This window comes from Epinephelus lanceolatus, chromosome 24 (genome assembly GCF_041903045.1).
Source record: "Epinephelus lanceolatus isolate andai-2023 chromosome 24, ASM4190304v1, whole genome shotgun sequence".
Taxonomy (NCBI): domain Eukaryota; kingdom Metazoa; phylum Chordata; class Actinopteri; order Perciformes; family Serranidae; genus Epinephelus; species Epinephelus lanceolatus.
This window is the reverse complement of record NC_135757.1, coordinates 23,781,651-23,800,385: the sequence shown is the minus strand read 5'-3', so window position 1 is coordinate 23,800,385 and position 18,735 is coordinate 23,781,651. Positions and strand designations below refer to the sequence as shown.

The 18,735-nt window shown below is 48.6% G+C and overlaps 28 non-coding genes across 28 annotated transcripts; 6 read left to right on the top strand and 22 right to left on the bottom strand.

Annotated features, from left to right (window-relative positions):
• Positions 1–28: 28 nt before the first annotated feature.
• trnag-ccc (transfer RNA glycine (anticodon CCC)) lies at positions 29–99 on the bottom strand. The gene has a single exon. It is a non-coding gene; the product is annotated as a tRNA-Gly (tRNA).
• Positions 100–1,445: 1,346 nt separating this feature from the next.
• On the top strand, positions 1,446–1,517 carry trnad-guc (transfer RNA aspartic acid (anticodon GUC)). Its single transcript has one exon. It is a non-coding gene; the product is annotated as a tRNA-Asp (tRNA).
• A 598-nt stretch (positions 1,518–2,115) lies between these two features.
• On the bottom strand, positions 2,116–2,186 carry trnag-gcc (transfer RNA glycine (anticodon GCC)). The gene has a single exon. It is a non-coding gene; the product is annotated as a tRNA-Gly (tRNA).
• Positions 2,187–2,300: 114 nt separating this feature from the next.
• On the bottom strand, positions 2,301–2,373 carry trnam-cau (transfer RNA methionine (anticodon CAU)). The gene has a single exon. It is a non-coding gene; the product is annotated as a tRNA-Met (tRNA).
• A 135-nt stretch (positions 2,374–2,508) lies between these two features.
• On the bottom strand, positions 2,509–2,579 carry trnag-gcc (transfer RNA glycine (anticodon GCC)). The gene has a single exon. It is a non-coding gene; the product is annotated as a tRNA-Gly (tRNA).
• Positions 2,580–3,326: 747 nt separating this feature from the next.
• trnag-ccc (transfer RNA glycine (anticodon CCC)) lies at positions 3,327–3,397 on the bottom strand. Its single transcript has one exon. It is a non-coding gene; the product is annotated as a tRNA-Gly (tRNA).
• A 1,345-nt stretch (positions 3,398–4,742) lies between these two features.
• Positions 4,743–4,814, top strand: trnad-guc (transfer RNA aspartic acid (anticodon GUC)). The gene has a single exon. It is a non-coding gene; the product is annotated as a tRNA-Asp (tRNA).
• A 598-nt stretch (positions 4,815–5,412) lies between these two features.
• trnag-gcc (transfer RNA glycine (anticodon GCC)) lies at positions 5,413–5,483 on the bottom strand. The gene has a single exon. It is a non-coding gene; the product is annotated as a tRNA-Gly (tRNA).
• A 114-nt stretch (positions 5,484–5,597) lies between these two features.
• Positions 5,598–5,670, bottom strand: trnam-cau (transfer RNA methionine (anticodon CAU)). The gene has a single exon. It is a non-coding gene; the product is annotated as a tRNA-Met (tRNA).
• A 130-nt stretch (positions 5,671–5,800) lies between these two features.
• On the bottom strand, positions 5,801–5,871 carry trnag-gcc (transfer RNA glycine (anticodon GCC)). The gene has a single exon. It is a non-coding gene; the product is annotated as a tRNA-Gly (tRNA).
• Positions 5,872–6,618: 747 nt separating this feature from the next.
• trnag-ccc (transfer RNA glycine (anticodon CCC)) lies at positions 6,619–6,689 on the bottom strand. The gene has a single exon. It is a non-coding gene; the product is annotated as a tRNA-Gly (tRNA).
• Positions 6,690–8,035: 1,346 nt separating this feature from the next.
• Positions 8,036–8,107, top strand: trnad-guc (transfer RNA aspartic acid (anticodon GUC)). The gene has a single exon. It is a non-coding gene; the product is annotated as a tRNA-Asp (tRNA).
• Positions 8,108–8,705: 598 nt separating this feature from the next.
• Positions 8,706–8,776, bottom strand: trnag-gcc (transfer RNA glycine (anticodon GCC)). Its single transcript has one exon. It is a non-coding gene; the product is annotated as a tRNA-Gly (tRNA).
• A 114-nt stretch (positions 8,777–8,890) lies between these two features.
• Positions 8,891–8,963, bottom strand: trnam-cau (transfer RNA methionine (anticodon CAU)). Its single transcript has one exon. It is a non-coding gene; the product is annotated as a tRNA-Met (tRNA).
• Positions 8,964–9,093: 130 nt separating this feature from the next.
• trnag-gcc (transfer RNA glycine (anticodon GCC)) lies at positions 9,094–9,164 on the bottom strand. The gene has a single exon. It is a non-coding gene; the product is annotated as a tRNA-Gly (tRNA).
• A 747-nt stretch (positions 9,165–9,911) lies between these two features.
• On the bottom strand, positions 9,912–9,982 carry trnag-ccc (transfer RNA glycine (anticodon CCC)). Its single transcript has one exon. It is a non-coding gene; the product is annotated as a tRNA-Gly (tRNA).
• A 1,346-nt stretch (positions 9,983–11,328) lies between these two features.
• Positions 11,329–11,400, top strand: trnad-guc (transfer RNA aspartic acid (anticodon GUC)). Its single transcript has one exon. It is a non-coding gene; the product is annotated as a tRNA-Asp (tRNA).
• A 598-nt stretch (positions 11,401–11,998) lies between these two features.
• trnag-gcc (transfer RNA glycine (anticodon GCC)) lies at positions 11,999–12,069 on the bottom strand. The gene has a single exon. It is a non-coding gene; the product is annotated as a tRNA-Gly (tRNA).
• Positions 12,070–12,183: 114 nt separating this feature from the next.
• Positions 12,184–12,256, bottom strand: trnam-cau (transfer RNA methionine (anticodon CAU)). The gene has a single exon. It is a non-coding gene; the product is annotated as a tRNA-Met (tRNA).
• A 135-nt stretch (positions 12,257–12,391) lies between these two features.
• On the bottom strand, positions 12,392–12,462 carry trnag-gcc (transfer RNA glycine (anticodon GCC)). Its single transcript has one exon. It is a non-coding gene; the product is annotated as a tRNA-Gly (tRNA).
• A 747-nt stretch (positions 12,463–13,209) lies between these two features.
• On the bottom strand, positions 13,210–13,280 carry trnag-ccc (transfer RNA glycine (anticodon CCC)). The gene has a single exon. It is a non-coding gene; the product is annotated as a tRNA-Gly (tRNA).
• Positions 13,281–14,625: 1,345 nt separating this feature from the next.
• Positions 14,626–14,697, top strand: trnad-guc (transfer RNA aspartic acid (anticodon GUC)). Its single transcript has one exon. It is a non-coding gene; the product is annotated as a tRNA-Asp (tRNA).
• A 598-nt stretch (positions 14,698–15,295) lies between these two features.
• Positions 15,296–15,366, bottom strand: trnag-gcc (transfer RNA glycine (anticodon GCC)). Its single transcript has one exon. It is a non-coding gene; the product is annotated as a tRNA-Gly (tRNA).
• Positions 15,367–15,480: 114 nt separating this feature from the next.
• Positions 15,481–15,553, bottom strand: trnam-cau (transfer RNA methionine (anticodon CAU)). The gene has a single exon. It is a non-coding gene; the product is annotated as a tRNA-Met (tRNA).
• A 135-nt stretch (positions 15,554–15,688) lies between these two features.
• On the bottom strand, positions 15,689–15,759 carry trnag-gcc (transfer RNA glycine (anticodon GCC)). Its single transcript has one exon. It is a non-coding gene; the product is annotated as a tRNA-Gly (tRNA).
• A 747-nt stretch (positions 15,760–16,506) lies between these two features.
• Positions 16,507–16,577, bottom strand: trnag-ccc (transfer RNA glycine (anticodon CCC)). The gene has a single exon. It is a non-coding gene; the product is annotated as a tRNA-Gly (tRNA).
• A 1,345-nt stretch (positions 16,578–17,922) lies between these two features.
• Positions 17,923–17,994, top strand: trnad-guc (transfer RNA aspartic acid (anticodon GUC)). The gene has a single exon. It is a non-coding gene; the product is annotated as a tRNA-Asp (tRNA).
• A 598-nt stretch (positions 17,995–18,592) lies between these two features.
• Positions 18,593–18,663, bottom strand: trnag-gcc (transfer RNA glycine (anticodon GCC)). The gene has a single exon. It is a non-coding gene; the product is annotated as a tRNA-Gly (tRNA).
• Between the last annotated feature and the right edge of the window lie 72 nt (positions 18,664–18,735).

Here is an 18,735-nt window from a genome sequence, read left to right as displayed (position 1 = left end):
TGATTCCTAACAGCGGGGGAAAGCTCATTGCATTGGCCGGGAATCGGACCCGGGTCTCCCGCGTGGGAAGCCAGAATTCTACCACTGAACCACCAATGCGCACGCGACACCCTTCCTTATTACTGCTGTGCCACAGGCGCCATCCACGAGACCTTATGCGTTGGCAGCGGTAGGTAAAATGCCATAGGCTTGTGCTAAAAGCATTAGCATGTCGTATTTGTGGGGAAAATGTGTCCAGCATATGACAAGTGCTTTGTCTGTGAATTAGCAACCCAGCATCTACCTCTGCACGGACCCCGAGCGAGCGGCTTCCTCGGATCTGCACCTTTGGAACAAGGACACAACAAAGACTGCTAACAAAGCACCACACCACAAAGCAACTCTTTCTTCCATCCAATCAAGGATTGGTAATATAACAACTGGGCATAGCTTTATCACAGATGTATGGGCTAAGCAAGACTGCTTAACTTGTTGTATGGCATTTAATGCGGTTTACTGAGCTGTTGCTGTGATTGTTTGCAGCCTACGCCATGGCCTGACATGCACCTCCCCAAGAAATGTGACTTTGCGCCGCGGTTACACGGGCCTCCTGTCTATTTTCGTAAGCTGAAACCATTTCCCCTATGGAAACAAAGCTTTTATTTACTTTTATTCCACAGATAACAAACAATACATTGTGAAGACAATAAAGCCTCCACAGAAATAGCAGTTCACAGCCTTGTGTGTGATTTATCCTTCGGGGATTTACACTTCGGGATTTAGCCTGGCTTCCCATGAGCAGAGGGAATCTCCGCTCGTCGCTAGGCTAATCTATACAATGTAAAATGCCATAGGCTTGTGCTAATAACGCTAGCATGTTACATTTGTTTGCAAAACGTGATTAGTATAAGACAGTTGTTTTGTCGGTGAACCTTGCGAGGGTCAAGGGAGCAGAATTTTGTAACGTTACCTTTGTTAAAAGTTGCTGTTGTTGTTCTTGTTGTCCTCTGTCCTTGTCCTTGGAGCAGAGAAAAAAGTCCACTACTAGCCGCTTGGCTAATTTATACCATGTAAAATGCCATAGGCTTGTGCTAAAAACGTTAGCATGTTGTATTTGTGGGGAAAATGTGTCCAGCAAAAGACAAGTGCTTTGTCTGAGAATGCTGCCAGTCCTAGTGACGGCGATTTGCCGACTTGTGTTTGAAATGGTCACGTTCAAGCCATGTTTAATGTTTGTTTTGAATCAACAAAACTTTACAGCACTTCACAGAAACCCAGCCGCCGACTAGTGTTTTGGAGGTGTAACCGCAGAGTGACACAGACACACCACGGCTCAAGTGTAAATGCTCACCGCAGGAGTTTAAATCCCGCCTAACACTACAGTAACAGCCTAACATGGCGGTGTTGCATCGGCCGGGGATCGAACCCGGGCCTGCCGCGCAGAGGCCTCCGCAGCACCTGACATCTCCTCGTTAGTATAGTGGTGAGTATCCCCGCCTGTCACGCGGGAGACCGGGGTTCGATTCCCCGACGGGGAGTGCCACAGCTGCTTTTGTTTCCAGTTACGCTGTCTATGGCAATTTCTTAATTACTCTTGCCTAACAGTTATGTCTTTTCTCCTGTAAAGAAAAACACTCTGTCAGTCTGACCCCGCGTATTGCTGTACCGCCAACCGCCAACCGCCAACCAGCACGTATGTTCTGCACCTGCGTGAGAGGAAAATCGCTGTCCGTGGCAGCAGGCGGCGTTAGTCTGCTGCTATGGAGACCAAAAAGAGAGACCAGAAGTTCCACAGGACGGACTGGAGATGCCAGTTTGCCACTTGGGACATTAACAACACAACCCCATGTAGAAAGAACAAAGGATTTTGTCCATGCCCTAGCAAACCTTTAAAAACCGTTTCTGCTCAAGAGCTCCATGGCTAAAGGAAAAAACAGTGGCCTCTCTTCTCTAAGCACTTTGCTTCAATCCCACTCCCTCTTGACTTTAGCTGTTTGTTTCCTTTACTCACATCCAAACCTCTTCTGGTGGCCTCAGCTGAAGTGTCAATCAAAGTGCTGTCTTTCACTGTCAGGCTCTGCCATGGATGTACCATGACATATTCACATCTTCATCGTCAGCGAGTCAAAGGTATAGTGCATTGGCCGGGAATCGAACCCGGGCCTCCCGCGTGGCAGGCGAGAATTCTACCACTGAACCACCAATGCTGACAAATGCTGCTTGAACACCGCCCAGGCGCCGGTTCGAGTCGTGTCGTTCACTGCGGATAATTCCAGGCCAGGACAAAGAAAAGAAAAGAAACAAAGAAAAAAAAAACCACCTGCCCCGTGTGAGGCTCGAACTCACGACCTTCAGATTATGAGACTGACGCGCTGCCTACTGCGCCAACGAGGCACAAAATGCAACCCAACTGCACGAGTCAAATCTACAGCATCTTTTGTCTCACGTGAACAGAAATGACTGCTTGTCCTTAGCACGAAAATCCCCTGGATGGCCAAGGGCCGACTGAAGACGGCACTAAAAGCTCACTGCATTGGCCGGGAATCGGACCCGGGTCTCCCGCGTGGCAGGCGAGAATTCTACCACTGAACCACCAATGCTCACATCACCGCTTCATCCACAACACCGACGAGGCCCACATCACAGCAGAAAAACCTGGTCCTCTCCCATTGGTCTGTCTATGACGCGCTACCCTCGGCTCTGAGAGGTGAGGGGAGAAAAAAATTCACTGGTATCGCTTTTCGTGTGGTATCCCATGGGTGACAAATCAATCACACAATCAATTTTGCTAGCTCACAAACAGCAAGAACAACCTTGTCAATAGAATAAAACAATACGTTTGCCCCCATTTTCTGCAGCACTGAGATGCAGTTTGTTCCCAGGGCAAAGACAACAAAACAACCTGCAACCTGACACACAAAGGCTATGCGCTACTGGGCGCTTTTTTTCTTCAGCGGCATTACTAATGTAACGTTGCATCAAGTTGGACAAAGCGCATTTACAACGTGTTCCCTCAGATGAGAATCTGCACCGTTCATAGACTGACATTCACCACAGAGTTGACGCTTGTCAAAGGATCGGTGAAAGGTGCTTTTTTAACTGATTTCCAGCCCAAATACCCAACAAAAACTAGTCCAGGCCAGGTTAGGTCGGTAGCATAAATGACCGTGGCCATATAGCCAGGTTAAAAGAGGGCCGCCTTCGTGGGACGGCAAAGCTGTGGCTTCAGACTCGGCATACCTCGCTAAGCAGCCAGTCCTGCTTAGTGGTAAACCCCTCAGGTATTAACTGCCTGAAGATGAAGAAGCCGTGCAAGGGCTGATTCCTAACAGCGGGGGAAAGCTCATTGCATTGGCCGGGAATCGGACCCGGGTCTCCCGCGTGGGAAGCCAGAATTCTACCACTGAACCACCAATGCGCACGCGACACCCTTCCTTATTACTGCTGTGCCACAGGCGCCATCCACGAGACCTTATGCGTTGGCAGCGGTAGGTAAAATGCCATAGGCTTGTGCTAAAAGCATTAGCATGTCGTATTTGTGGGGAAAATGTGTCCAGCATATGACAAGTGCTTTGTCTGTGAATTAGCAACCCAGCATCTACCTCTGCACGGACCCCGAGCGAGCGGCTTCCTCGGATCTGCACCTTTGGAACAAGGACACAACAAAGACTGCTAACAAAGCACCACACCACAAAGCAACTCTTTCTTCCATCCAATCAAGGATTGGTAATATAACAACTGGGCATAGCTTTATCACAGATGTATGGGCTAAGCAAGACTGCTTAACTTGTTGTATGGCATTTAATGCGGTTTACTGAGCTGTTGCTGTGATTGTTTGCAGCCTACGCCATGGCCTGACATGCACCTCCCCAAGAAATGTGACTTCGCGCCGCGGTTACACGGGCCTCCTGTCTATTTTCGTAAGCTGAAACCATTTCCCCTATGGAAACAAAGCTTTTATTTACTTTTATTCCACAGATAACAAACAATACATTGTGAAGACAATAAAGCCTCCACAGAAATAGCAGTTCACAGCCTTGTGTGTGATTTATCCTTCGGGGATTTACACTTCGGGATTTAGCCTGGCTTCCCATGAGCAGAGGGAATCTCCGCTCGTCGCTAGGCTAATCTATACAATGTAAAATGCCATAGGCTTGTGCTAATAACGCTAGCATGTTACATTTGTTTGCAAAACGTGATTAGTATAAGACAGTTGTTTTGTCGGTGAACCTTGCGAGGGTCAAGGGAGCAGAATTTTGTAACGTTACCTTTGTTAAAAGTTGCTGTTGTTGTTCTTGTTGTCCTCTGTCCTTGTCCTTGGAGCAGAGAAAAAAGTCCACTACTAGCCGCTTGGCTAATTTATACCATGTAAAATGCCATAGGCTTGTGCTAAAAACGTTAGCATGTTGTATTTGTGGGGAAAATGTGTCCAGCAAAAGACAGGTGCTTTGTCTGAGAATGCTGCCAGTCCTAGTGACGGCGATTTGCGACTTGTGTTTGAAATGGTCACGTTCAAGCCATGTTTAATGTTTGTTTTGAATCAACAAAACTTTACAGCACTTCACAGAAACCCAGCCGCCGACTAGTGTTTTGGAGGTGTAACCGCAGAGTGACACAGACACACCACGGCTCAAGTGTAAATGCTCACCGCAGGAGTTTAAATCCCGCCTAACACTACAGTAACAGCCTAACATGGCGGTGTTGCATCGGCCGGGGATCGAACCTGGGCCTGCCGCGCAGAGGCCTCCGCAGCACCTGACATCTCCTCGTTAGTATAGTGGTGAGTATCCCCGCCTGTCACGCGGGAGACCAGGGTTCGATTCCCCGACGGGGAGTGCCACAGCTGCTTTTGTTTCCAGTTACGCTGTCTATGGCAATTTCTTAATTACTCTTGCCTAACAGTTATGTCTTTTCTCCTGTAAAGAAAAACACTCTGTCAGTCTGACCCCGCGTATTGCTGTACCGCCAACCGCCAACCGCCAACCAGCACGTATGTTCTGCACCTGCGTGAGAGGAAAATCGCTGTCCGTGGCAGCAGGCGGCGTTAGTCTGCTGCTATGGAGACCAAAAAGAGAGACCAGAAGTTCCACAGGACGGACTGGAGATGCCAGTTTGCCACTTGGGACATTAACAACACAACCCCATGTAGAAAGAACAAAGGATTTTGTCCATGCCCTAGCAAACCTTTAAAAACCGTTTCTGCTCAAGAGCTCCATGGCTAAAGGAAAAAACAGTGGCCTCTCTTCTCTAAGCACTTTGCTTCAATCCCACTCCCTCTTGACTTTAGCTGTTTGTTTCCTTTACTCACATCCAAACCTCTTCTGGTGGCCTCAGCTGAAGTGTCAATCAAAGTGCTGTCTTTCACTGTCAGGCTCTGCCATGGATGTACCATGACATATTCACATCTTCATCGTCAGCGAGTCAAAGGTATAGTGCATTGGCCGGGAATCGAACCCGGGCCTCCCGCGTGGCAGGCGAGAATTCTACCACTGAACCACCAATGCTGACAAATGCTGCTTGAACATCGCCCAGGCGTCGGTTCGAGTCGTGTCGTTCACTGCGGATAATTCCAGGCCAGGACAAAGAAAAGAAAAGAAACAAAGAAAAAAAAAACCACCTGCCCCGTGTGAGGCTCGAACTCACGACCTTCAGATTATGAGACTGACGCGCTGCCTACTGCGCCAACGAGGCACAAAATGCAACCCAACTGCACGAGTCAAATCTATCTTTTGTCTCACGTGAACAGAAATGACTGCTTGTCCTTAGCACGAAAATCCCCTGGATGGCCAAGGGCCGACTGAAGACGGCACTAAAAGCTCACTGCATTGGCCGGGAATCGGACCCGGGTCTCCTGCGTGGCAGGCGAGAATTCTACCACTGAACCACCAATGCTCACATCACCGCTTCATCCACAACACCGACGAGGCCCACATCACAGCAGAAAAACCTGGTCCTCTCCCATTGGTCTGTCTATGACGCGCTACCCTCGGCTCTGAGAGGTGAGGGGAGAAAAAAATTCACTGGTATCGCTTTTCGTGTGGTATCCCATGGGTGACAAATCAATCACACAATCAATTTTGCTAGCTCACAAACAGCAAGAACAACCTTGTCAATAGAATAAAACAATACGTTTGCCCCCATTTTCTGCAGCACTGAGATGCAGTTTGTTCCCAGGGCAAAGACAACAAAACAACCTGCAACCTGACACACAAAGGCTATGCGCTACTGGGCGCTTTTTTTCTTCAGCGGCATTACTAATGTAACGTTGCATCAAGTTGGACAAAGCGCATTTACAACGTGTTCCCTCAGATGAGAATCTGCACCGTTCATAGACTGACATTCACCACAGAGTTGACGCTTGTCAAAGGATCGGTGAAAGGTGCTTTTTTAACTGATTTCCAGCCCAAATACCCAACAAAAACTAGTCCAGGCCAGGTTAGGTCGGTAGCATAAATGACCGTGGCCATATAGCCAGGTTAAAAGAGGGCCGCCTTCGTGGGACGGCAAAGCTGTGGCTTCAGACTCGGCATACCTCGCTAAGCAGCCAGTCCTGCTTAGTGGTAAACCCCTCAGGTATTAACTGCCAGAAGATGAAGAAGCCGTGCAAGGGCTGATTCCTAACAGCGGGGGAAAGCTCATTGCATTGGCCGGGAATCGGACCCAGGTCTCCCGCGTGGGAAGCCAGAATTCTACCACTGAACCACCAATGCGCACGCGACACCCTTCCTTATTACTGCTGTGCCACAGGCGCCATCCACGAGACCTTATGCGTTGGCGGCAGTAGGTAAAATGCCATAGGCTTGTGCTAAAAGCATTAGCATGTCGTATTTGTGGGGAAAATGTGTCCAGCATATGACAAGTGCTTTGTCGGTGAATTAGCAACCCAGCATCTACCTCTGCACGGACCCCGAGCGAGCGGCTTCCTCGGATCTGCACCTTTGGAACAAGGACACAACAAAGACTGCTAACAAAGCACCACACCACAAAGCAACTCTTTCTTCCATCCAATCAAGGATTGGTAATATAACAACTGGGCATAGCTTTATCACAGATGTATGGGCTAAGCAAGACTGCTTAACTTGTTGTATGGCATTTAATGCGGTTTACTGAGCTGTTGCTGTGATTGTTTGCAGCCTACGCCATGGCCTGACATGCACCTCCCCAAGAAATGTGACTTTGCGCCGCGGTTACACGGGCCTCCTGTCTATTTTCGTAAGCTGAAACCATTTCCCCTATGGAAACAAAGCTTTTATTTACTTTTATTCCACAGATAACAAACAATACATTGTGAAGACAATAAAGCCTCCACAGAAATAGCAGTTCACAGCCTTGTGTGTGATTTATCCTTCGGGGATTTACACTTCGGGATTTAGCCTGGCTTCCCATGAGCAGAGGGAATCTCCGCTCGTCGCTAGGCTAATCTATACAATGTAAAATGCCATAGGCTTGTGCTAATAACGCTAGCATGTTACATTTGTTTGCAAAACGTGATTAGTATAAGACAGTTGTTTTGTCGGTGAACCTTGCGAGGGTCAAGGGAGCAGAATTTTGTAACGTTACCTTTGTTAAAAGTTGCTGTTGTTGTTCTTGTTGTCCTCTGTCCTTGTCCTTGGAGCAGAGAAAAAAGTCCACTACTAGCCGCTTGGCTAATTTATACCATGTAAAATGCCATAGGCTTGTGCTAAAAACGTTAGCATGTTGTATTTGTGGGGAAAATGTGTCCAGCAAAAGACAAGTGCTTTGTCTGAGAATGCTGCCAGTCCTAGTGACGGCGATTTGCCGACTTGTGTTTGAAATGGTCACGTTCAAGCCATGTTTAATGTTTGTTTTGAATCAACAAAACTTTACAGCACTTCACAGAAACCCAGCCGCCGACTAGTGTTTTGGAGGTGTAACCGCAGAGTGACACAGACACACCACGGCTCAAGTGTAAATGCTCACCGCAGGAGTTTAAATCCCGCCTAACACTACAGTAACAGCCTAACATGGCGGTGTTGCATCGGCCGGGGATCGAACCCGGGCCTGCCGCGCAGAGGCCTCCGCAGCACCTGACATCTCCTCGTTAGTATAGTGGTGAGTATCCCCGCCTGTCACGCGGGAGACCGGGGTTCGATTCCCCGACGGGGAGTGCCACAGCTGCTTTTGTTTCCAGTTACGCTGTCTATGGCAATTTCTTAATTACTCTTGCCTAACAGTTATGTCTTTTCTCCTGTAAAGAAAAACACTCTGTCAGTCTGACCCCGCGTATTGCTGTACCGCCAACCGCCAACCGCCAACCAGCACGTATGTTCTGCACCTGCGTGAGAGGAAAATCGCTGTCCGTGGCAGCAGGCGGCGTTAGTCTGCTGCTATGGAGACCAAAAAGAGAGACCAGAAGTTCCACAGGACGGACTGGAGATGCCAGTTTGCCACTTGGGACATTAACAACACAACCCCATGTAGAAAGAACAAAGGATTTTGTCCATGCCCTAGCAAACCTTTAAAAACCGTTTCTGCTCAAGAGCTCCATGGCTAAAGGAAAAAAAAGTGGCCTCTCTTCTCTAAGCACTTTGCTTCAATCCCACTCCCTCTTGACTTTAGCTGTTTGTTTCCTTTACTCACATCCAAACCTCTTCTGGTGGCCTCAGCTGAAGTGTCAATCAAAGTGCTGTCTTTTACTGTCAGGCTCTGCCATGGATGTACCATGACATATTCACATCTTCATCGTCAGCGAGTCAAAGGTATAGTGCATTGGCCGGGAATCGAACCCGGGCCTCCCGCGTGGCAGGCGAGAATTCTACCACTGAACCACCAATGCTGACAAATGCTGCTTGAACATCGCCCAGGCGTCGGTTCGAGTCGTGTCGTTCACTGCGGATAATTCCAGGCCAGGACAAAGAAAAGAAAAGAAACAAAGAAAAAAAAAACCACCTGCCCCGTGTGAGGCTCGAACTCACGACCTTCAGATTATGAGACTGACGCGCTGCCTACTGCGCCAACGAGGCACAAAATGCAACCCAACTGCACGAGTCAAATCTATCTTTTGTCTCACGTGAACAGAAATGACTGCTTGTCCTTAGCACGAAAATCCCCTGGATGGCCAAGGGCCGACTGAAGACGGCACTAAAAGCTCACTGCATTGGCCGGGAATCGGACCCGGGTCTCCTGCGTGGCAGGCGAGAATTCTACCACTGAACCACCAATGCTCACATCACCGCTTCATCCACAACACCGACGAGGCCCACATCACAGCAGAAAAACCTGGTCCTCTCCCATTGGTCTGTCTATGACGCGCTACCCTCGGCTCTGAGAGGTGAGGGGAGAAAAAAATTCACTGGTATCGCTTTTCGTGTGGTATCCCATGGGTGACAAATCAATCACACAATCAATTTTGCTAGCTCACAAACAGCAAGAACAACCTTGTCAATAGAATAAAACAATACGTTTGCCCCCATTTTCTGCAGCACTGAGATGCAGTTTGTTCCCAGGGCAAAGACAACAAAACAACCTGCAACCTGACACACAAAGGCTATGCGCTACTGGGCGCTTTTTTTCTTCAGCGGCATTACTAATGTAACGTTGCATCAAGTTGGACAAAGCGCATTTACAACGTGTTCCCTCAGATGAGAATCTGCACCGTTCATAGACTGACATTCACCACAGAGTTGACGCTTGTCAAAGGATCGGTGAAAGGTGCTTTTTTAACTGATTTCCAGCCCAAATACCCAACAAAAACTAGTCCAGGCCAGGTTAGGTCGGTAGCATAAATGACCGTGGCCATATAGCCAGGTTAAAAGAGGGCCGCCTTCGTGGGACGGCAAAGCTGTGGCTTCAGACTCGGCATACCTCGCTAAGCAGCCAGTCCTGCTTAGTGGTAAACCCCTCAGGTATTAACTGCCAGAAGATGAAGAAGCCGTGCAAGGGCTGATTCCTAACAGCGGGGGAAAGCTCATTGCATTGGCCGGGAATCGGACCCAGGTCTCCCGCGTGGGAAGCCAGAATTCTACCACTGAACCACCAATGCGCACGCGACACCCTTCCTTATTACTGCTGTGCCACAGGCGCCATCCACGAGACCTTATGCGTTGGCGGCAGTAGGTAAAATGCCATAGGCTTGTGCTAAAAGCATTAGCATGTCGTATTTGTGGGGAAAATGTGTCCAGCATATGACAAGTGCTTTGTCGGTGAATTAGCAACCCAGCATCTACCTCTGCACGGACCCCGAGCGAGCGGCTTCCTCGGATCTGCACCTTTGGAACAAGGACACAACAAAGACTGCTAACAAAGCACCACACCACAAAGCAACTCTTTCTTCCATCCAATCAAGGATTGGTAATATAACAACTGGGCATAGCTTTATCACAGATGTATGGGCTAAGCAAGACTGCTTAACTTGTTGTATGGCATTTAATGCGGTTTACTGAGCTGTTGCTGTGATTGTTTGCAGCCTACGCCATGGCCTGACATGCACCTCCCCAAGAAATGTGACTTTGCGCCGCGGTTACACGGGCCTCCTGTCTATTTTCGTAAGCTGAAACCATTTCCCCTATGGAAACAAAGCTTTTATTTACTTTTATTCCACAGATAACAAACAATACATTGTGAAGACAATAAAGCCTCCACAGAAATAGCAGTTCACAGCCTTGTGTGTGATTTATCCTTCGGGGATTTACACTTCGGGATTTAGCCTGGCTTCCCATGAGCAGAGGGAATCTCCGCTCGTCGCTAGGCTAATCTATACAATGTAAAATGCCATAGGCTTGTGCTAATAACGCTAGCATGTTACATTTGTTTGCAAAACGTGATTAGTATAAGACAGTTGTTTTGTCGGTGAACCTTGCGAGGGTCAAGGGAGCAGAATTTTGTAACGTTACCTTTGTTAAAAGTTGCTGTTGTTGTTCTTGTTGTCCTCTGTCCTTGTCCTTGGAGCAGAGAAAAAAGTCCACTACTAGCCGCTTGGCTAATTTATACCATGTAAAATGCCATAGGCTTGTGCTAAAAACGTTAGCATGTTGTATTTGTGGGGAAAATGTGTCCAGCAAAAGACAAGTGCTTTGTCTGAGAATGCTGCCAGTCCTAGTGACGGCGATTTGCCGACTTGTGTTTGAAATGGTCACGTTCAAGCCATGTTTAATGTTTGTTTTGAATCAACAAAACTTTACAGCACTTCACAGAAACCCAGCCGCCGACTAGTGTTTTGGAGGTGTAACCGCAGAGTGACACAGACACACCACGGCTCAAGTGTAAATGCTCACCGCAGGAGTTTAAATCCCGCCTAACACTACAGTAACAGCCTAACATGGCGGTGTTGCATCGGCCGGGGATCGAACCCGGGCCTGCCGCGCAGAGGCCTCCGCAGCACCTGACATCTCCTCGTTAGTATAGTGGTGAGTATCCCCGCCTGTCACGCGGGAGACCGGGGTTCGATTCCCCGACGGGGAGTGCCACAGCTGCTTTTGTTTCCAGTTACGCTGTCTATGGCAATTTCTTAATTACTCTTGCCTAACAGTTATGTCTTTTCTCCTGTAAAGAAAAACACTCTGTCAGTCTGACCCCGCGTATTGCTGTACCGCCAACCGCCAACCGCCAACCAGCACGTATGTTCTGCACCTGCGTGAGAGGAAAATCGCTGTCCGTGGCAGCAGGCGGCGTTAGTCTGCTGCTATGGAGACCAAAAAGAGAGACCAGAAGTTCCACAGGACGGACTGGAGATGCCAGTTTGCCACTTGGGACATTAACAACACAACCCCATGTAGAAAGAACAAAGGATTTTGTCCATGCCCTAGCAAACCTTTAAAAACCGTTTCTGCTCAAGAGCTCCATGGCTAAAGGAAAAAAAAGTGGCCTCTCTTCTCTAAGCACTTTGCTTCAATCCCACTCCCTCTTGACTTTAGCTGTTTGTTTCCTTTACTCACATCCAAACCTCTTCTGGTGGCCTCAGCTGAAGTGTCAATCAAAGTGCTGTCTTTTACTGTCAGGCTCTGCCATGGATGTACCATGACATATTCACATCTTCATCGTCAGCGAGTCAAAGGTATAGTGCATTGGCCGGGAATCGAACCCGGGCCTCCCGCGTGGCAGGCGAGAATTCTACCACTGAACCACCAATGCTGACAAATGCTGCTTGAACATCGCCCAGGCGCCGGTTCGAGTCGTGTCGTTCACTGCGGATAATTCCAGGCCAGGACAAAGAAAAGAAAAGAAACAAAGAAAAAAAAAACCACCTGCCCCGTGTGAGGCTCGAACTCACGACCTTCAGATTATGAGACTGACGCGCTGCCTACTGCGCCAACGAGGCACAAAATGCAACCAAACTGCACGAGTCAAATCTACAGCATCTTTTGTCTCACGTGAACAGAAATGACTGCTTGTCCTTAGCACGAAAATCCCCTGGATGGCCAAGGGCCGACTGAAGACGGCACTAAAAGCTCACTGCATTGGCCGGGAATCGGACCCGGGTCTCCCGCGTGGCAGGCGAGAATTCTACCACTGAACCACCAATGCTCACATCACCGCTTCATCCACAACACCGACGAGGCCCACATCACAGCAGAAAAACCTGGTCCTCTCCCACTGGTCTGTCTATGACGCGCTACCCTCGGCTCTGAGAGGTGAGGGGAGAAAAAAATTCACTGGTATCGCTTTTCGTGTGGTATCCCATGGGTGACAAATCAATCACACAATCAATTTTGCTAGCTCACAAACAGCAAGAACAACCTTGTCAATAGAATAAAACAATACGTTTGCCCCCATTTTCTGCAGCACTGAGATGCAGTTTGTTCCCAGGGCAAAGACAACAAAACAACCTGCAACCTGACACACAAAGGCTATGCGCTACTGGGCGCTTTTTTTCTTCAGCGGCATTACTAATGTAACGTTGCATCAAGTTGGACAAAGCGCATTTACAACGTGTTCCCTCAGATGAGAATCTGCACCGTTCATAGACTGACATTCACCACAGAGTTGACGCTTGTCAAAGGATCGGTGAAAGGTGCTTTTTTAACTGATTTCCAGCCCAAATACCCAACAAAAACTAGTCCAGGCCAGGTTAGGTCGGTAGCATAAATGACCGTGGCCATATAGCCAGGTTAAAAGAGGGCCGCCTTCGTGGGACGGCAAAGCTGTGGCTTCAGACTCGGCATACCTCGCTAAGCAGCCAGTCCTGCTTAGTGGTAAACCCCTCAGGTATTAACTGCCAGAAGATGAAGAAGCCGTGCAAGGGCTGATTCCTAACAGCGGGGGAAAGCTCATTGCATTGGCCGGGAATCGGACCCGGGTCTCCCGCGTGGGAAGCCAGAATTCTACCACTGAACCACCAATGCGCACGCGACACCCTTCCTTATTACTGCTGTGCCACAGGCGCCATCCACGAGACCTTATGCGTTGGCAGCGGTAGGTAAAATGCCATAGGCTTGTGCTAAAAGCATTAGCATGTCGTATTTGTGGGGAAAATGTGTCCAGCATATGACAAGTGCTTTGTCTGTGAATTAGCAACCCAGCATCTACCTCTGCACGGACCCCGAGCGAGCGGCTTCCTCGGATCTGCACCTTTGGAACAAGGACACAACAAAGACTGCTAACAAAGCACCACACCACAAAGCAACTCTTTCTTCCATCCAATCAAGGATTGGTAATATAACAACTGGGCATAGCTTTATCACAGATGTATGGGCTAAGCAAGACTGCTTAACTTGTTGTATGGCATTTAATGCGGTTTACTGAGCTGTTGCTGTGATTGTTTGCAGCCTACGCCATGGCCTGACATGCACCTCCCCAAGAAATGTGACTTTGCGCCGCGGTTACACGGGCCTCCTGTCTATTTTCGTAAGCTGAAACCATTTCCCCTATGGAAACAAAGCTTTTATTTACTTTTATTCCACAGATAACAAACAATACATTGTGAAGACAATAAAGCCTCCACAGAAATAGCAGTTCACAGCCTTGTGTGTGATTTATCCTTCGGGGATTTACACTTCGGGATTTAGCCTGGCTTCCCATGAGCAGAGGGAATCTCCGCTCGTCGCTAGGCTAATCTATACAATGTAAAATGCCATAGGCTTGTGCTAATAACGCTAGCATGTTACATTTGTTTGCAAAACGTGATTAGTATAAGACAGTTGTTTTGTCGGTGAACCTTGCGAGGGTCAAGGGAGCAGAATTTTGTAACGTTACCTTTGTTAAAAGTTGCTGTTGTTGTTCTTGTTGTCCTCTGTCCTTGTCCTTGGAGCAGAGAAAAAAGTCCACTACTAGCCGCTTGGCTAATTTATACCATGTAAAATGCCATAGGCTTGTGCTAAAAACGTTAGCATGTTGTATTTGTGGGGAAAATGTGTCCAGCAAAAGACAGGTGCTTTGTCTGAGAATGCTGCCAGTCCTAGTGACGGCGATTTGCGACTTGTGTTTGAAATGGTCACGTTCAAGCCATGTTTAATGTTTGTTTTGAATCAACAAAACTTTACAGCACTTCACAGAAACCCAGCCGCCGACTAGTGTTTTGGAGGTGTAACCGCAGAGTGACACAGACACACCACGGCTCAAGTGTAAATGCTCACCGCAGGAGTTTAAATCCCGCCTAACACTACAGTAACAGCCTAACATGGCGGTGTTGCATCGGCCGGGGATCGAACCCGGGCCTGCCGCGCAGAGGCCTCCGCAGCACCTGACATCTCCTCGTTAGTATAGTGGTGAGTATCCCCGCCTGTCACGCGGGAGACCGGGGTTCGATTCCCCGACGGGGAGTGCCACAGCTGCTTTTGTTTCCAGTTACGCTGTCTATGGCAATTTCTTAATTACTCTTGCCTAACAGTTATGTCTTTTCTCCTGTAAAGAAAAACACTCTGTCAGTCTGACCCCGCGTATTGCTGTACCGCCAACCGCCAACCGCCAACCAGCACGTATGTTCTGCACCTGCGTGAGAGGAAAATCGCTGTCCGTGGCAGCAGGCGGCGTTAGTCTGCTGCTATGGAGACCAAAAAGAGAGACCAGAAGTTCCACAGGACGGACTGGAGATGCCAGTTTGCCACTTGGGACATTAACAACACAACCCCATGTAGAAAGAACAAAGGATTTTGTCCATGCCCTAGCAAACCTTTAAAAACCGTTTCTGCTCAAGAGCTCCATGGCTAAAGGAAAAAACAGTGGCCTCTCTTCTCTAAGCACTTTGCTTCAATCCCACTCCCTCTTGACTTTAGCTGTTTGTTTCCTTTACTCACATCCAAACCTCTTCTGGTGGCCTCAGCTGAAGTGTCAATCAAAGTGCTGTCTTTCACTGTCAGGCTCTGCCATGGATGTACCATGACATATTCACATCTTCATCGTCAGCGAGTCAAAGGTATAGTGCATTGGCCGGGAATCGAACCCGGGCCTCCCGCGTGGCAGGCGAGAATTCTACCACTGAACCACCAATGCTGACAAATGCTGCTTGAACACCGCCCAGGCGCCGGTTCGAGTCGTGTCGTTCACTGCGGATAATTCCAGGCCAGGACAAAGAAAAGAAAAGAAACAAAGAAAAAAAAAACCACCTGCCCCGTGTGAGGCTCGAACTCACGACCTTCAGATTATGAGACTGACGCGCTGCCTACTGCGCCAACGAGGCACAAAATGCAACCCAACTGCACGAGTCAAATCTACAGCATCTTTTGTCTCACGTGAACAGAAATGACTGCTTGTCCTTAGCACGAAAATCCCCTGGATGGCCAAGGGCCGACTGAAGACGGCACTAAAAGCTCACTGCATTGGCCGGGAATCGGACCCGGGTCTCCCGCGTGGCAGGCGAGAATTCTACCACTGAACCACCAATGCTCACATCACCGCTTCATCCACAACACCGACGAGGCCCACATCACAGCAGAAAAACCTGGTCCTCTCCCATTGGTCTGTCTATGACGCGCTACCCTCGGCTCTGAGAGGTGAGGGGAGAAAAAAATTCACTGGTATCGCTTTTCGTGTGGTATCCCATGGGTGACAAATCAATCACACAATCAATTTTGCTAGCTCACAAACAGCAAGAACAACCTTGTCAATAGAATAAAACAATACGTTTGCCCCCATTTTCTGCAGCACTGAGATGCAGTTTGTTCCCAGGGCAAAGACAACAAAACAACCTGCAACCTGACACACAAAGGCTATGCGCTACTGGGCGCTTTTTTTCTTCAGCGGCATTACTAATGTAACGTTGCATCAAGTTGGACAAAGCGCATTTACAACGTGTTCCCTCAGATGAGAATCTGCACCGTTCATAGACTGACATTCACCACAGAGTTGACGCTTGTCAAAGGATCGGTGAAAGGTGCTTTTTTAACTGATTTCCAGCCCAAATACCCAACAAAAACTAGTCCAGGCCAGGTTAGGTCGGTAGCATAAATGACCGTGGCCATATAGCCAGGTTAAAAGAGGGCCGCCTTCGTGGGACGGCAAAGCTGTGGCTTCAGACTCGGCATACCTCGCTAAGCAGCCAGTCCTGCTTAGTGGTAAACCCCTCAGGTATTAACTGCCAGAAGATGAAGAAGCCGTGCAAGGGCTGATTCCTAACAGCGGGGGAAAGCTCATTGCATTGGCCGGGAATCGGACCCGGGTCTCCCGCGTGGGAAACCAGAATTCTACCACTGAACCACCAATGCGCACGCGACACCCTTCCTTATTACTGCTGTGCCACAGGCGCCATCCACGAGACCTTATGCGTTGGCAGCGGTAGGTAAAATGCCATAGGCTTGTGCTAAAAGCATTAGCATGTCGTATTTGTGGGGAAAATGTGTCCAGCATATGACAAGTGCTTTGTCTGTGAATTAGCAACCCAGCATCTACCTCTGCACGGACCCCGAGCGAGCGGCTTCCTCGGATCTGCACCTTTGGAACAAGGACACAACAAAGACTGCTAACAAAGCACCACACCACAAAGCAACTCTTTCTTCCATCCAATCAAGGATTGGTAATATAACAACTGGGCATAGCTTTATCACAGATGTATGGGCTAAGCAAGACTGCTTAACTTGTTGTATGGCATTTAATGCGGTTTACTGAGCTGTTGCTGTGATTGTTTGCAGCCTACGCCATGGCCTGACATGCACCTCCCCAAGAAATGTGACTTCGCGCCGCGGTTACACGGGCCTCCTGTCTATTTTCGTAAGCTGAAACCATTTCCCCTATGGAAACAAAGCTTTTATTTACTTTTATTCCACAGATAACAAACAATACATTGTGAAGACAATAAAGCCTCCACAGAAATAGCAGTTCACAGCCTTGTGTGTGATTTATCCTTCGGGGATTTACACTTCGGGATTTAGCCTGGCTTCCCATGAGCAGAGGGAATCTCCGCTCGTCGCTAGGCTAATCTATACAATGTAAAATGCCATAGGCTTGTGCTAATAACGCTAGCATGTTACATTTGTTTGCAAAACGTGATTAGTATAAGACAGTTGTTTTGTCGGTGAACCTTGCGAGGGTCAAGGGAGCAGAATTTTGTAACGTTACCTTTGTTAAAAGTTGCTGTTGTTGTTCTTGTTGTCCTCTGTCCTTGTCCTTGGAGCAGAGAAAAAAGTCCACTACTAGCCGCTTGGCTAATTTATACCATGTAAAATGCCATAGGCTTGTGCTAAAAACGTTAGCATGTTGTATTTGTGGGGAAAATGTGTCCAGCAAAAGACAGGTGCTTTGTCTGAGAATGCTGCCAGTCCTAGTGACGGCGATTTGCGACTTGTGTTTGAAATGGTCACGTTCAAGCCATGTTTAATGTTTGTTTTGAATCAACAAAACTTTACAGCACTTCACAGAAACCCAGCCGCCGACTAGTGTTTTGGAGGTGTAACCGCAGAGTGACACAGACACACCACGGCTCAAGTGTAAATGCTCACCGCAGGAGTTTAAATCCCGCCTAACACTACAGTAACAGCCTAACATGGCGGTGTTGCATCGGCCGGGGATCGAACCCGGGCCTGCCGCGCAGAGGCCTCCGCAGCACCTGACATCTCCTCGTTAGTATAGTGGTGAGTCTCCCCGCCTGTCACGCGGGAGACCGGGGTTCGATTCCCCGACGGGGAGTGCCACAGCTGCTTTTGTTTCCAGTTACGCTGTCTATGGCAATTTCTTAATTACTCTTGCCTAACAGTTATGTCTTTTCTCCTGTAAAGAAAAACACTCTGTCAGTCTGACCCCGCGTATTGCTGTACCGCCAACCGCCAACCGCCAACCAGCACGTATGTTCTGCACCTGCGTGAGAGGAAAATCGCTGTCCGTGGCAGCAGGCGGCGTTAGTCTGCTGCTATGGAGACCAAAAAGAGAGACCAGAAGTTCCACAGGACGGACTGGAGATGCCAGTTTGCCACTTGGGACATTAACAACACAACCCCATGTAGAAAGAACAAAGGATTTTGTCCATGCCCTAGCAAACCTTTAAAAACCGTTTCTGCTCAAGAGCTCCATGGCTAAAGGAAAAAACAGTGGCCTCTCTTCTCTAAGCACTTTGCTTCAATCCCACTCCCTCTTGACTTTAGCTGTTTGTTTCCTTTACTCACATCCAAACCTCTTCTGGTGGCCTCAGCTGAAGTGTCAATCAAAGTGCTGTCTTTCACTGTCAGGCTCTGCCATGGATGTACCATGACATATTCACATCTTCATCGTCAGCGAGTCAAAGGTATAGTGCATTGGCCGGGAATCGAACCCGGGCCTCCCGCGTGGCAGGCGAGAATTCTACCACTGAACCACCAATGCTGACAAATGCTGCTTGAACACCGCCCAGGCGCCGGTTCGAGTCGTGTCGTTCACTGCGGATAATTCCAGGCC